Below are 13,009 nucleotides of genomic sequence, written 5' to 3' on the forward strand. Positions count from 1 at the left end.
AGGCTTGTGTCTACCACGGACTGCATGGAGACCCCACAAGACTTTACTTATGGGGTTCTGAAGGCTAGAAGTCCCAAGATCAAGTGTGGGCATGGCTGCCTCAGGCTCATGACTGGCCATCTTACCCCTTTGTCTTCTGTCCTCTTCTGAGCTTGTCCCTGTGTCCTACTTCCCCTCAGGACAGCAGCCACACAAACGAAGGTCCATGTTGGGGAGATTTTGTTTCACTTTAATTGTCCCCTGAGGTCGTCTTTGAAAGTGCTGGAACGGGGAGCTCAGAATGGCCTCACATGAAATCCCAGCAGAAGTGCAGAGGCAGGAAAATCCTGAGGTTGTTACCAGCCTAGGCTTTATAGTAAGACTTGTCTCAAAAAAGATCAAAAAAAGTAAAGGAAAAGAAAGTTTGTAAGTATCCCGGGCTTTAGGAGTGAAGAACATGATGAAAGAGTGGAAGTGTCTCAGTAGTATCTTACACTAGGCCAGTTACACACTTGGTTGTCATCTAATAGAGGGCGGTGGGGAGACTGATCAAACCCCTATGCTGTGTTTATCCAGTTTCTTCTCTGTTGAATAAACACTCTAAGGACTGGGTAAATTGGTTGGCCGTGTCAACCCTGGGAAGCTCCCTGTGAGGGAACTTTCTGGATTTTCCCCTTCCTATGCTCAGAGTGAATCCAGAGGGGTAAGGATTCTGCCTAGAAAGAGCTGGTGATTTTCGGGGACTTTCTTTTGGTCACCCAGGCTAGCCTTGAACTCCTAGTCACTCCTCTTGCCTCAGCCTTCCAAGTGAAGGAAGCTAGGTGAGAACTTCCACACCTGACTTGCCTTTGGTGTGCAAGGGGCTGTTTTAGAGTTCAGTTTGCAGCTGTGAGTGCTGGGTAAGGGGCCAGGTGAAACTTACAAATAGCACAGAATGGGGTACCCCTTCTAGGCAATTCCGAGTCACAGAGTAACATCCCAAAGCAACTCCACCATGGACCAGCTCCTATCTGAGACAGTTGGTCCACAGAAGCTTCTGGAAGGTTTTAAGTTTTTGAGTGAGGCAGGAAGGTTGATGGAAGGCAGGCTTGGAGCTGGGCCCTGGAGACAGTGAGGGGAACAGGAACGGTTTTATCTGTACAGCCATGAGTTCACACCCTGGCAGGAGCTATGAGAGTGTTCAGGGGTTAAGGGTGCTTGCTGCTCTTCCAGAGGACCAGAGTTCAGTTCCCAGGACAGACCTAGGGCAGCTCACAGTCAACGGTAACTCCAGCTCCAAGTAAATCAGATGCCCTCTTCTGCCCTCTGCATGCACTTGCACACATAGCATACAGTCACCACAGACAGACATAAAAAAAAAAAAAAGATAAGGAGTATGAGGAGGTAAGAGCGCATGCATCAGCAGTGCCCCAGGCCGCGGGTGCATCAGCAGTGCCCCAGGCCGCGGTGCATCAGCAGTGCCCCAGGCCTCGGGTGCATCAGCAGTGCCTCAGGCCTCGGGTGCATCAGCAGTGCCCCAGGCCGCGGCCCCTTGCTATTACTCCTCCTCTCATTCTTGGATGAGTGAAGCCAGTAAGGGGCTGACAGGTGACACTGGGGACTCTCATCTTTCTCTGCAGATGACTCCTGGGGAAGATACTAGAGGCCCTAGGCTTGTTTTGGGACAAAGACAAGACCTCAAGGTGACAGGGTGGGCATGACTGTGGATTGCAATCTGAAGAATCTGGGGACACTGGGGACCCAGCTGTTTGCCTGGGTGATGATTCTGAGTTTAGCAGAAAAAGGTGAGGTTAGGGGATGGCGTGTCACTATACAGGTGTCCAGACTCTCCCACTGAGGCAGGGGGATAGCCTTCCAGGTCACTGTGCTCGCAGTCCTTTGCTAGACCTGGCATGAGGCTTGTGGCATGGAGAGGAGACAAACTACCATCTCCTGTCCCTGTGAGGCTTCAGGGAAGTGAATGTCCTGAGGCTCCAGGGGACCCGGAGTTGTGTGACAGTCACTTCTGTTGAAGCTGCTTCTCTGCCTCTGAGCGGTGTGTTCTGGGGACATGCCATGCTCTATAATGGGCAGTACTGTGCATTGTGGAACCTGAGTATCCCACCCTTGGCCAGTGAAGAGACATTGACACCCATACGTTCTGGGGTGGTGATGTCCCCTGAGGACAGAGTCAGCCCAGGGGCAGCAACTGATGCTCATGAGAGACATTCTGTCTACACCACCTGCCCATGCCGACCCTAGGGCCTGGTCTTCCTTGGTGACGTGAGTGCTGAGCCCCCATGTAGATGGATTTCCAGGGGGTTGGGTGGTGACTGTCACCAAAGGTATCCGCAAGGGCAGGTCATACTGTACTGGTTCCCACGTTAGAATCCTCACAGGTCACAGAGGCTGTGCTTGGTCCTAAATGTGGAGCCAGGGCCCTGTGGACTTTTGAGGAGACTGGTTCAGAAGTGTTGGCTTCATGCCATTTTGTTGGTGTCATTGTTTGGGTTTTTATTTTTACTCTTGAGACCAAACCTGGCGCCCCAACGTGCTGGGCAAGGGCTCTGCCACAGCAGTAGATCATCCCTAAATGTAAACTCCTAAGTTCTCCCAAACCTGGAACTTTCTGAGTTACTCACATGGTGCCATGTTTGGAAGATTCCTCCCATGGAGTCTTCGATTCTCTTTGCCATCCAAAGAGAGACAGTGGAAACTGTTGGAAAGTGTCTCCCTGGGGCTGTGATGGTGGGAGGGCTGACCAGTGGACCGCAGGGCCCATGTGCGAGCCCTTTGGTTTCTACTTGAGTGAAATCTTCACCATGACTTTTTTTTTTTCTTCTTGAAACACAGGTTGGCCTGGAACTTATAGTCTTCAGTCCCCCTGACTCAGTTTCCCATGCCTGGAATCACAGGCATACATTACTATGCCCGTCTCCTGTTTTGTATTTGTTAGTGTTCTAAAAGCCAAAAGGATCCAAACTCTAAAATGCTGTGGTTCCAGGCATTTCCACGGGGGATTCCTGACCTGTGGGGGTCCAGGTCAGTATTTCTTTTTTAAAAATTTCTTATTTGTATGGAAGTACACTGTAGCTGTCTTCAGACACACCAGAAGAGGGCATCGGATCCCATTACAGATGGTTGTGAGCCATCATGTAGTTGCTGGGAATTGAACTCACGACCTCTAGAAGGGCAGTCAGTGCTCTTAACCTCTGAGCCATCTCTCCAGTCCCAGGCCAGTATTTTTTGAGTGGCTGCTTCATTCCCATAGCAGCCTATGTAAGATAGTCCCATGGTGTGACATCACTGGGTGGGTGGGTAGATTCTCACAGGAGAGCTGACTCAGGCTGTACTGTTAGGCTGGAGAAACCCACTAGATCCCTGGTAATCCTACCACCCTGGGGCCTTAGATGGTTCCAACCACAGGGCCTCATTCTGTTCTTTCCTCCTAGGCTATAAATCAACTGCTCTTGAAGGCAGATTAGGATACCCAGTCACTCTGAGGCAGGAGGATTAGGACCCTAAGGTCACTCTGGGCTCCATAGGAAGACCCTGTTTCAATAGTAAAAGGTCGGTGTGAGCGCTTTCCTGTCTTTTCTGAGGCCTTGCTGCTTGAGTTAGAGTAGCTGTCTCACCAACTCTAAGGAGAAGGAAGGATGTTGGTACCTTCCATGGTGAGGCCTAGTGACAGATGGTCTATGGAAATTCTAGAAAGGTCTACAGCTGTGTATGTCCTGTGCATGGGACCTGCCTGCTTCCTGGTGTCCTTTGCCTTTATTTTGCAGCCCATGGGGCACCTGGAAATGTTCCAGAACCTGGCTGCACACAGGGCTGTCCCCTGACTCCCACATGCAGCCAGAGCCTGCCTGCTTGTCATAGGTCTGGTAGAGCCACTGTAAGCTCCCCTGACACCTGCAGAGTCTACTACCTGGGACCCTGCAACCCCCAGACCCCCATCTGTGCCCACAATGTCCCATTATGGCACTGAGACAGTCTAAGCTCTTTCCTACATTTATGGGGCCTCAGAATCTGACCATTCCTGCTTTAGCTCCTCTCATACCAAACTGGAAGCCCTGTTCCCAAACTAACCCCAGGTGGCCTGTGGCCCTGCCCTCAGGTGGCCCCTGCCCCCATGATCCCTCTGTGCCTCGGTCCCTGCAGCTGTGCCCAGCTCTGGATGCTTCCCCACCTCCCTGTCCCAAACGCCCATGTTGACTTGCGGGTTTCTGGGTCTCCCCACTCTCAGGTGCTTGGGACAGGTTCTTTCTTTGCTGTATGGATGGTTGTCCTGACCCTGGAGGACCTTGCTTCAAGTAGTGGCAGACAAAAATGGTGCTGATCATGTCAGTCCTGTCCAGGCTGTCTGTGAGACTGTGGCAGTGTGCCTTTGTTTTGGCTGAGTGTCATTTACCTCCCTCGTGGCCATATGGTCACCGCGTAGCAGACCCTGAGGTGGGGTCCTTTGTTTGGAAAGAAGGATGTGGGGGACACATACCCGTCATCCTAGCATTGAGGAAAAGGACCTAGGAAGATGAAGGCATTCTAGACCATCCTGGGCTACAGAAACTCTGCCTCAAAGAAGACAGGTAGAGCAGGGCTGGGATTCAGTTGGTGAAAGGCTTTTCTAGTGTACATAGAACCCTGAGCTCTATCTCAGCACCACATAAGCCCGCTTTAACATTTAGGCAGGAAGAAAGTCTGGGCCTTGAAGGTTAGCCTCAGCTGCATGGTGAGTTGGGGCCCAGCCTGAGCTACATGAGACCTTTTTGAGAAAGAGACAGACAAACAGATGCTAGCATGGGGACACGTGCGGGTAGACCCCAGGCCGGGAGAGCTGCCCTGAAAGATGGGTGTCACATGATAGGGCGGCCTAGCTCCTGCTTGGAGGGGTGCAGTCTCCAGGGAACCGGATCCTCCAGCCAGCGAGAGTGGCCTCAGGAAGGAAGAATGGCCTGTTCAGAGCCAGCCTGGGGAGGCAGGAGGCCAGCAGCACGCAGGGCTTGCTGTCAGCACCCCAGCACCACTGCGTGTAGTTCAGCCCGCGTCTCCTCTTGGGCACCTAGAGGCAGAGCTGGGTTGTTTGAAGTGGCCACAGCCAGCTGTCTTAAAACAGCAGGAATGGGATTTTCTGGCTCTGGAGGCCTGAAGCCCCAAATCCTGGAGACTACAGTCTTGAGAGGCTCCAGGGGACTCCTTCCTGCCTCCTCCAGATCTGGAACTTGGGCGGCCTTTGGTTCAGGTCTCATCCCAGCAGTCTCCATGTCTGTGTGTTCTGCATTATGGCCTTATTTGACACAGGGTCTTGATGAGTAGCCCTGCTGTCCTGAACTGCTAGACACTCCTGCCTTAGCATCTCCAGTGTGCGGTCAGTCTTGGGAAACTATTTGCCCTGTGTGTTTGAGGTCCTGGGTCAAGTGCTGTAAACACAGGAGTGTGCCTCCAGTCAAGCCGCCTTGTGTCCTCTAAGAGTGCCAGACATTGATGCACTTAGGGCTCCTTCTGCCTTCCTGTGACATCTGCTGAACCCCTGGCTTCCGTCTCTTCCCAAGTAACTTCACACTCCAGTGGGTGTGGATCCCAGGGAACAGCCAGCCAAGTGGCAGCCTGACGGATGGCACCGTGCTGCTTGCTTACACTGAGGATTCTGGCTGGAAGTTATACACCCTGCCTTCCCTCTGAAGCCTGTGGCCCTTGGGCATCCTGGGATGTGCCTCTCAGCAGTGTCTGAGCCAACTAGTAACCTACAGTTCTCCTGGTATTCCCTGTTAGACTGTAGCTGGAGTCCAGTCAACCTGTGATACATCCTAGGACCAGCTATACTTTTTTTTCTTTGTAGTGTGTTTGGACACCAGGCCCTTCTGAGCAGAGGCAAGTGCTGTAGCCCTAGGCCACACCCCCACAGTTCCTCACTGGGGGCTCTAGGTAGGGGCTCCATCCCCGAGCCACACCCCAGCCCATCACTACTTGGGGGAGGGAATTTGTCTTGTGAGCTCCTCCTACAGACACTGGACCATCCGCCTAGAGGGTGAGCTGTGAGATGCTGTTAACTCCCAGTTGGCCTTTGCATTGGGACCAGCTTACATCTGTGGGCCTGGGTCTGGGTCAGGGCTGTGGGAGGAGGCTCCTGCAGCTCTTGTATCGGCAACTGTCAGATCAACTGCTTTCAGTCAGTCATCAGCACATTCTGGATTCTGCTTCCAAATAGTAATTAGGTGATGGGTGTGGTGGTTCATGCTCGCCTGTGATCCTAGCCCCTCTAGAAGGAGAGGCAGGAGCATGGGCTGTTCTAGGCCAGCCTGGTCAGACCCTGTATGTGAAGACCCCGGGTGTGAAGAAGGTACAAACAAAGACAAATAGAAAAAGAAACTGAGGGCCACAGAGAGGACCCACTGGTTGTGGAGGAGCCCCCACCTCTCAGCCCATCCTGCCCTAACGCCAGCTTTCTCCTTTTAGCTGGGGAATGATTTCACCCACTAAACACGTGGCTTCAAATTATGGCCTTATATAACACGCGAGTCGGCTGCCCTGCTCTTTGTGGGCCCCACTCTGCCTCCGCTGATGAATTCCAGAGTGGCTGCCAGAATGTGTGCAAGCCCAGCTCTTCATGCGGGAGGCTTGGCGTGCTTAGAACCTGCAGAGTGGCCGCCCGCCTGTGTGAGCCCACATCTCCACCCGGGGGCTTCAGGTTGTTTCTGCGTGGGTCATGAGCTGATGTTTTCTTGGAGTTAGACTTGCTGCTAAAAGCCTGGTTGTGTGTGTGTGTGTGTGTGTATTGAATTGGTGTGCTGCATATGTGTGCAGGTATTCATACATGGGGAGTCCAGAGCAGGCCATCCCTGTGCTCTATGCCTCTCTCCTCTGTTTCCTTGAGTGAGACGGGGGATGTCTTCTTGAAGCAGCCATGCTGTTGGCTGAGGCTGGCTGCCCACTGAGCTCTCAGCTTCCTTCTGCGTGTCTGCATCACCCCAAACGCTCGGACACCACGCGCAGCTCGGCCTGGGCTGGTTTGTTTGTTTGTTAGTTTGTTTGTTTGTTTGTGATCTTGTGATAATGTCTCACTTGGTAGATCTGGCTGGCCTGAATCTTAGTCCTTAGAGTACCAGGCTGCCGTCATCTGCTTGCCTCTGCTCTCAGAGATGCTAGACAGGTGACTAGACAGGTGACTAGACAGGTGACTAGACAGTTGACTAGACAGGTGACTAGACAGCTAACTAGACAGCTGACTAGACAGGTGACTAGACAGTTGACTAGACAGCTGACTAGACAGGTGACTAGACAGGTGACTAGACAGCTGACTAGACAGCTGACTAGACAGCTGACTAGACAGCTGACTAGACAGGTGACTAGACAGGTGACTAGACAGTTGACTAGACAGTTGACTAGACAGGTGACTAGACAGTTGACTAGACAGTTGACTAAACAGGCTGGTCCGTGAAGCCTGGGTCCCCTGCCTCTGATTTCCCAGTGCTGAAGTTAGAAGCACACATCATCGCTGGCTTTCACTTCGGTTTGTTTGTTCGCTTGTTTGAGACAGGGTTTCTCTGTGTAGCCCTGGCTGTCCTGGAACTCACTTTGTAGACAAGGCTGGCCTCTAACTCAGAAATCCTCCTGCCTCTGCCTCCTGAGTGCTGGGATCAAAAGCAGGTGTGTCAGTGACTGGACCCATGCTTGGCTTCTTATGTGGGTCCTGGGTGTCCAAACCCAGGACTTGGTGTGTACATGGCAGGCGCTCTGCCCAGTGAGCCTTCTCCAAAGCCCAAGGGAACTGTTTGTGAGCAGGGCTTTCAGGGACTGCTCCTGGCAGTTTGCAGCTCTATCTTTTTTTTTCCTGCTTAAGACTGAGTGTGTGTGTGTCTGTGTGTGTGTGTGTGCGTGTCTGCGCTCGAGGTCCGTGCTGGAGGGGGAGGGGCATGGGATGGTGGTACTGGAAGGTAGGGCAAGCGCATTAGCTTTGCAGTATTTATTGAGAGCTGAGAAGCTGTCATGTTATGCTTCCTGCACACCAGAGGCTGAGGGAAACAGTGACTCCAGGCCAGCCTGGGATATACAGGACAAGAGAGAGCACCAGGCAACGTGCTCACACTTGGAGTCCTGACTCAGTAGCTTGTCCTTTGAGTTCAAGGCCAGCGTGCAGCACACAATATGACTCCTGAGACAAATAAAGAGGGAATACAGTTTCTCGTGACCTCCTGCACCTGGCACTGCCCAAGCCTGCCATGAGACCTAGTGGACTTTCCTCCAGAGGAGCTTCAGACATCTGCTGGCTCCACGGTCCCGTGTGGACACTCTTCCCTGACACACCAGGGGATTCTCAGAGTGTGGGTTTCACATCCACTTAAGACAGGATGTTGGGCCACAGCCTGATGAGCTTCCAGGTCCCAGACTGAACATTTCATGAGGAAGGTGTGCGAGAAGCCACAGAAAGCCAAGTCTTCCTGAGAGAGATGTCATGAAGCTATAATTCTCACAACTGTGACTCAGCAGTAAAGTCCCTGCCTAGGATCCCCAGCAGAGGCCTGGAGCTCTCTCTTAGTGTCTCTCTGTATGTAGGTTTTTTATCTTTGAACCAGGCTTTCATTGGGTTTAAAACCCTAGGCTCAAGCAGAACCGCACTACCCCCAAGTGCTTGTGGGCATCTGGGCAAAGGTTTGAAGGTGGGCACCATGCTGATTCAGGAAGGCTCCGTCCTCGCATCAGGGTGCTCCTGCAGGGGATTGCTCGTGGCCAAGGGCGCCCTAGGCAGGTCCCATGGGAGGGATCTTCCAAGAAGCAGACACTTTAACACGGGAAGAAGGGGCTGTCAAAGGAGCAGTCTCCTAACGTGACACTGCTAACTTCCTGCCCTCCTTCCCACAGCCTGGCAGGGCTACTAGCATTTTGAGCAAGACACTTTGTTTCCTTCCGGTGTGGGGCTTGCTGAGCTAGCTCTGTTAGCTTTCCCCATGAGACTTGTTCCTGAAGCAAGGGCCAGAGCAGGTCACAGACGGCCCTAGCTTGCACCTGTGATATGTCCAGAGGGGCTCAGTCAGGGGTCTTTTGGCAAGATAAGTAGCAGTGACCCAGGGACTAGACAGAACCTGTCGACAGGCCTTGCTGTCTTTTCCCGTGGAAGACAGTCCCTATCAGGTAGGCAGCAGTAGAACCCCTGGCCACACTTTGCGAGGCAGCCTGCTGGCAAACAATCCAGGGCTTCAGTCTGTGCAGTTGACACACTGGGGTCACCTCCGAGAACACAAGCTCTAGAGGGGTAGTTTTTGCTGAGCTGGGTTGTGGGCAAGTTTCTGTTGTGTTGCGCATGGGCCCAAGGGTGGATATGTGAAGGCTCATGTGTACAAATGTGTGGAGGGGCTTGCATGAGGGCATGTTTGTATGAGCGTGTGTGTACAGGGCATGTGTGTTTGTGTGTACTCGCAAACATGTGCATTTGTGGGTCTACTTGCAGTGTGCAGTCAGGTCTCATTTGGCAGATGTTTTCCAATGCACATCAGTAGGCTTTGTTACCATTTTGCAAATGTCATGCAGCTGACTAACTAGCTACACCATCACTAGTTGATGTCATGTGCATGACCCCCAGTTGTATCTCCAGGCCGTCTTTGACTGAGGGTCAGCATTCAGTGAATAACTTGGCATGTAGGTGTATGTGACTGATAAGGCATAGAATTTCAGTTTGAGTCCCTGTGTTCCTCACACAAAGTGTTCTTGAGTTCTGGTGGCACCACCTGGAACATTCTATGACTGACTTTCAGAGTGGCTTGAACTGCCAGGCAAGCATGGTTGTGAACCCCACCCCGATCCCTGATGTGCCCAGACTCCCAACCCTGTCCTTGCTGAATGAGACTGGGTCTGTCTAGCTGGCCTAGAATTTGGGATCCTCTTGCCTTAGCCTCTCAAGTACTGTTATGCATTACCAAGCCTAGTTTTTATATTTTGGTCAGTGGGATTTGTTTAACTTTCCATTTTGTTGTTGCTGTTCTTGTTGTGTGTGTTAGTGTCCTGTGGAGGTCACAGGACACACTGTGGGAGTGCTCTGCTTCAAGCAGAGGTGGTCCTGAAGGTTCAATTCAAGTCAGGTTCGGTGGGCACTGTCACCTGCAGTGTTGTCCTTCCTCTGTGGTCCAGGCCATCCTCAAGATCATCACATCACCAGGTTCTCAGACTATAAAAGTGTGAACCTGTCACAGGAAGTTTGTGTGGAATTGTAGGTTGTGGTATGAGCCCGCTGCTATGACCAAGATCAGAAGCGCATGGGTCTCCTGACCCTCTGTATCGTGTCACCCGGAAGCAGCCAGCAGCCAGCAGCCAGCTAGCTTCCTGTGCGGCTAGCTGGGTTTTAGAGAGTCCCCTGTACATGGAGCACACACCCTGAGTACTTCCATTTTATTGAAATTGTGTAAAGTTCATGCTTGAAAGCAGACAGTTCCTCAGTGTAGTGGTTCAGTGTTGTGAGACACTCACAACCTTCCGTTCCAGAGCCTGGTCATAGCCCTAGAAAACACATCAGCCCCTGGCAGCCTCTGTTCTGCTTCCTGCCTCTGTGGACCGGCTTGTTCTGGACATTGCTGGTCAGTCGCGTCTCACACACACACACACACACACACACACACACATACACATGCACACACACACACAGTCTGTGCTGAGATATTTCTTTGTTTTTGTCATGCAGACCAGGCTGGCCCACACTTCCTATGTAACCAAGGATGCCCTTGTACTCCTGATCCTCCTGCCTCCACTGCCCCAGTGCTGGGGTGACATGTGCAACCACCTTCAGACTACATTTTGGGGGGTGGAGCCCAGGACTCCACATGCAGGGTCATCCCCCTGCAGCTGAGCAATAGCCACATCGTGTTTCCTAACTTTACCCATGTGCTGTGGACGAGTGCAACAGTCCTGCCTTAGCCGAGGCTGTCCCCCTGTGCTTGGACTATAGTTTATCCATTCATCCATCGGTGTGTTTCTGCCTTTTAATCCAGACCACACCATATACAGTCCCGTCCTGGGATTTGAGGTCCTGAGCTTTAGGTCTAGAATGCTAGGTCTGTGTGTACTGCTTGGGGGCCAGTGTTTTTCCAGTCGAGTGGTTCCACCCCAGTATCAGAGGGCGGCTCCTTTTGGTGCCTGTGCTGTGTCGAAGTTGTCCATCCTCTGACTATGGCTGCTCCGGTGGTTTCTAGTTCAGGGATCTTAGCAACAGCATGGGAGAGTTCACCTGCCTCCACTTTGTTTCTCTGGAGAGATTCATGGAGGGTGGGAATGACTGGTATCTGCTGAGTTAAAAATGATTAACATTTAAACCAACTTCAGCGGCAGTGAGATGGCTCAGCAGGTAGAGGTGCTTACTGCTAAACCCAGTGATCTGAGTTCAATCCCTAGACCCACACAGTGGAATCCTACAGATTGTCCTCTGACAAGCATATGTGCATCACGACACAGGTACAAACACAAAATATGGAAAGAAACAAATGTCCCAAGGCCCATGGTGCACAACTGTGACCCTAGCACTCAGGAGGCAGAGACAGGACCTAGACCACAGCACCTCTGCCAGCCAGGCCACAGTGTGAGACTGTCTGAAACTACAACAACTAAAACCAGAACAGGGCACTCCAGAAGCAGGCTTGTGTATTGAGCCAGCCTGGTCTACATAATGGGTTACAGGGAGCCCAGGTCCTCATAGTGAGACCTGTCTGAAAAGACAGGGCCAAAACTGATCAACTACAAAAGTAAGTATGTGTATAAATCAACCAATAACACGATATGTGTGTACAGATGTGTGTGTGTCTGTGTGTTTGCATGCTCACGCCTGCTTGTACTCTTGCCATGGTGCACCATTGGAAGTCACAGGACTTTTGAGAGATGAGTTTTCTCTCCTTCCTTCCTCTTTTTTTTTTTTTTTTTACGACACAGTCTCTCGTATCCTAAGCTTGCCTCCAACTCATTATATATGTGAGGCTGACGTTGAACTCAATGATCCTTCTGCCTCTGACTTCCAAATGCCGAGCTGACCATAGTGTGCCACCCCACCCAGCCTCTGCCTTGTTTATGAGTCACAGTTCCCCATTTCTGCAGCAGTGGTGCTGTGGACCCCAGGCAAGCTGGGCCTTGGGCCTCTGTGTGCCTCCTTTGTCCTCCTGTCTCACTGTGGAGGAACAGACTTGCACTGACACAGCTGGCTCTCTGTGTGGGCTCCAGGGATCCAGTCTGTTGTCAGGTGCTTCTGCTGTCAGGGCCGTCAACTTTCAATCCTGAAGACAGCAAACCATGGCTACAGGTCTTTGTTTTTTTTAATTTTCATTTTATTTAAAGTGTATGTGTGTTTTGCATGTATAATGTCTCTGTACCACTGCATTCCTTCTGTTAGTTAGGACATTTAGAAATGCAGAACTGGCTCTTGTGTTAAAAACACCGGTTGTTCTTCTAGAGGACCCAGGTTTAGTTCCCAGCACCCACGGCTGCCCACAACCATCTGCAGCTGCATTGCAGGGGATCCAGCACCCTCTTGTGGCCTCTTTAGGCACTAGGCATGCAGTGGTACTGATCCACAGATAGGACTTTTTCTGCAGATTGTGGCTCTGGCTATGGGGCTGGCTGGGTGTGTTTGGGCTTTGCCAACTTGAGTTTTAGTTTCCTGCTATGTGGAAGCCCTTGAGGCTTGTGCTGCTGAGTCACACTTCTGCAAAGTCAGAGGCCAGCAATGTCTGCACATGGCTAAGAGGCAAATATCACAGACTTACCTGACCTTGCTCTCTCTGGTTGCATACTTTTTTTTTTTATTGTGAGTCAGAGTCAAGCTAAATTATCTTTTAATTCATATCTTTCTGCCTCACCCTCCCCAGTAGCTGGGATGATAGATTTGTCCTACCAAGTGTGCATGAATGCATTGAACAAATATTTTATTTTGCAAGCCTGGGGATCGAACACAGGACCTCAAGAATGCCTGGCAAGTTCCCTTCCACTGAGCTGGAACTCAAGGGCAAATGACGCAGATTCTACCAAAACATGTGGTCTACCAGCTGCTGGCTGGAAGGGAAGAGACAAGGAAGCTTGTGTCTTG

At 51.6% G+C, this 13,009-nt stretch overlaps 1 protein-coding gene across 14 annotated transcripts in view; it reads left to right on the forward strand.

Annotated features, from left to right (window-relative positions):
• Myo9b (myosin IXB) overlaps positions 1-13,009 on the forward strand; it is an 88,638-nt gene that overhangs the window by 3,674 nt on the left and 71,955 nt on the right. The gene's annotated exons all lie outside the window — the stretch shown is intronic.

The sequence above is a fragment of the Apodemus sylvaticus genome, chromosome 18 (assembly GCF_947179515.1).
Source record: "Apodemus sylvaticus chromosome 18, mApoSyl1.1, whole genome shotgun sequence".
NCBI lineage: Eukaryota > Metazoa > Chordata > Mammalia > Rodentia > Muridae > Apodemus > Apodemus sylvaticus.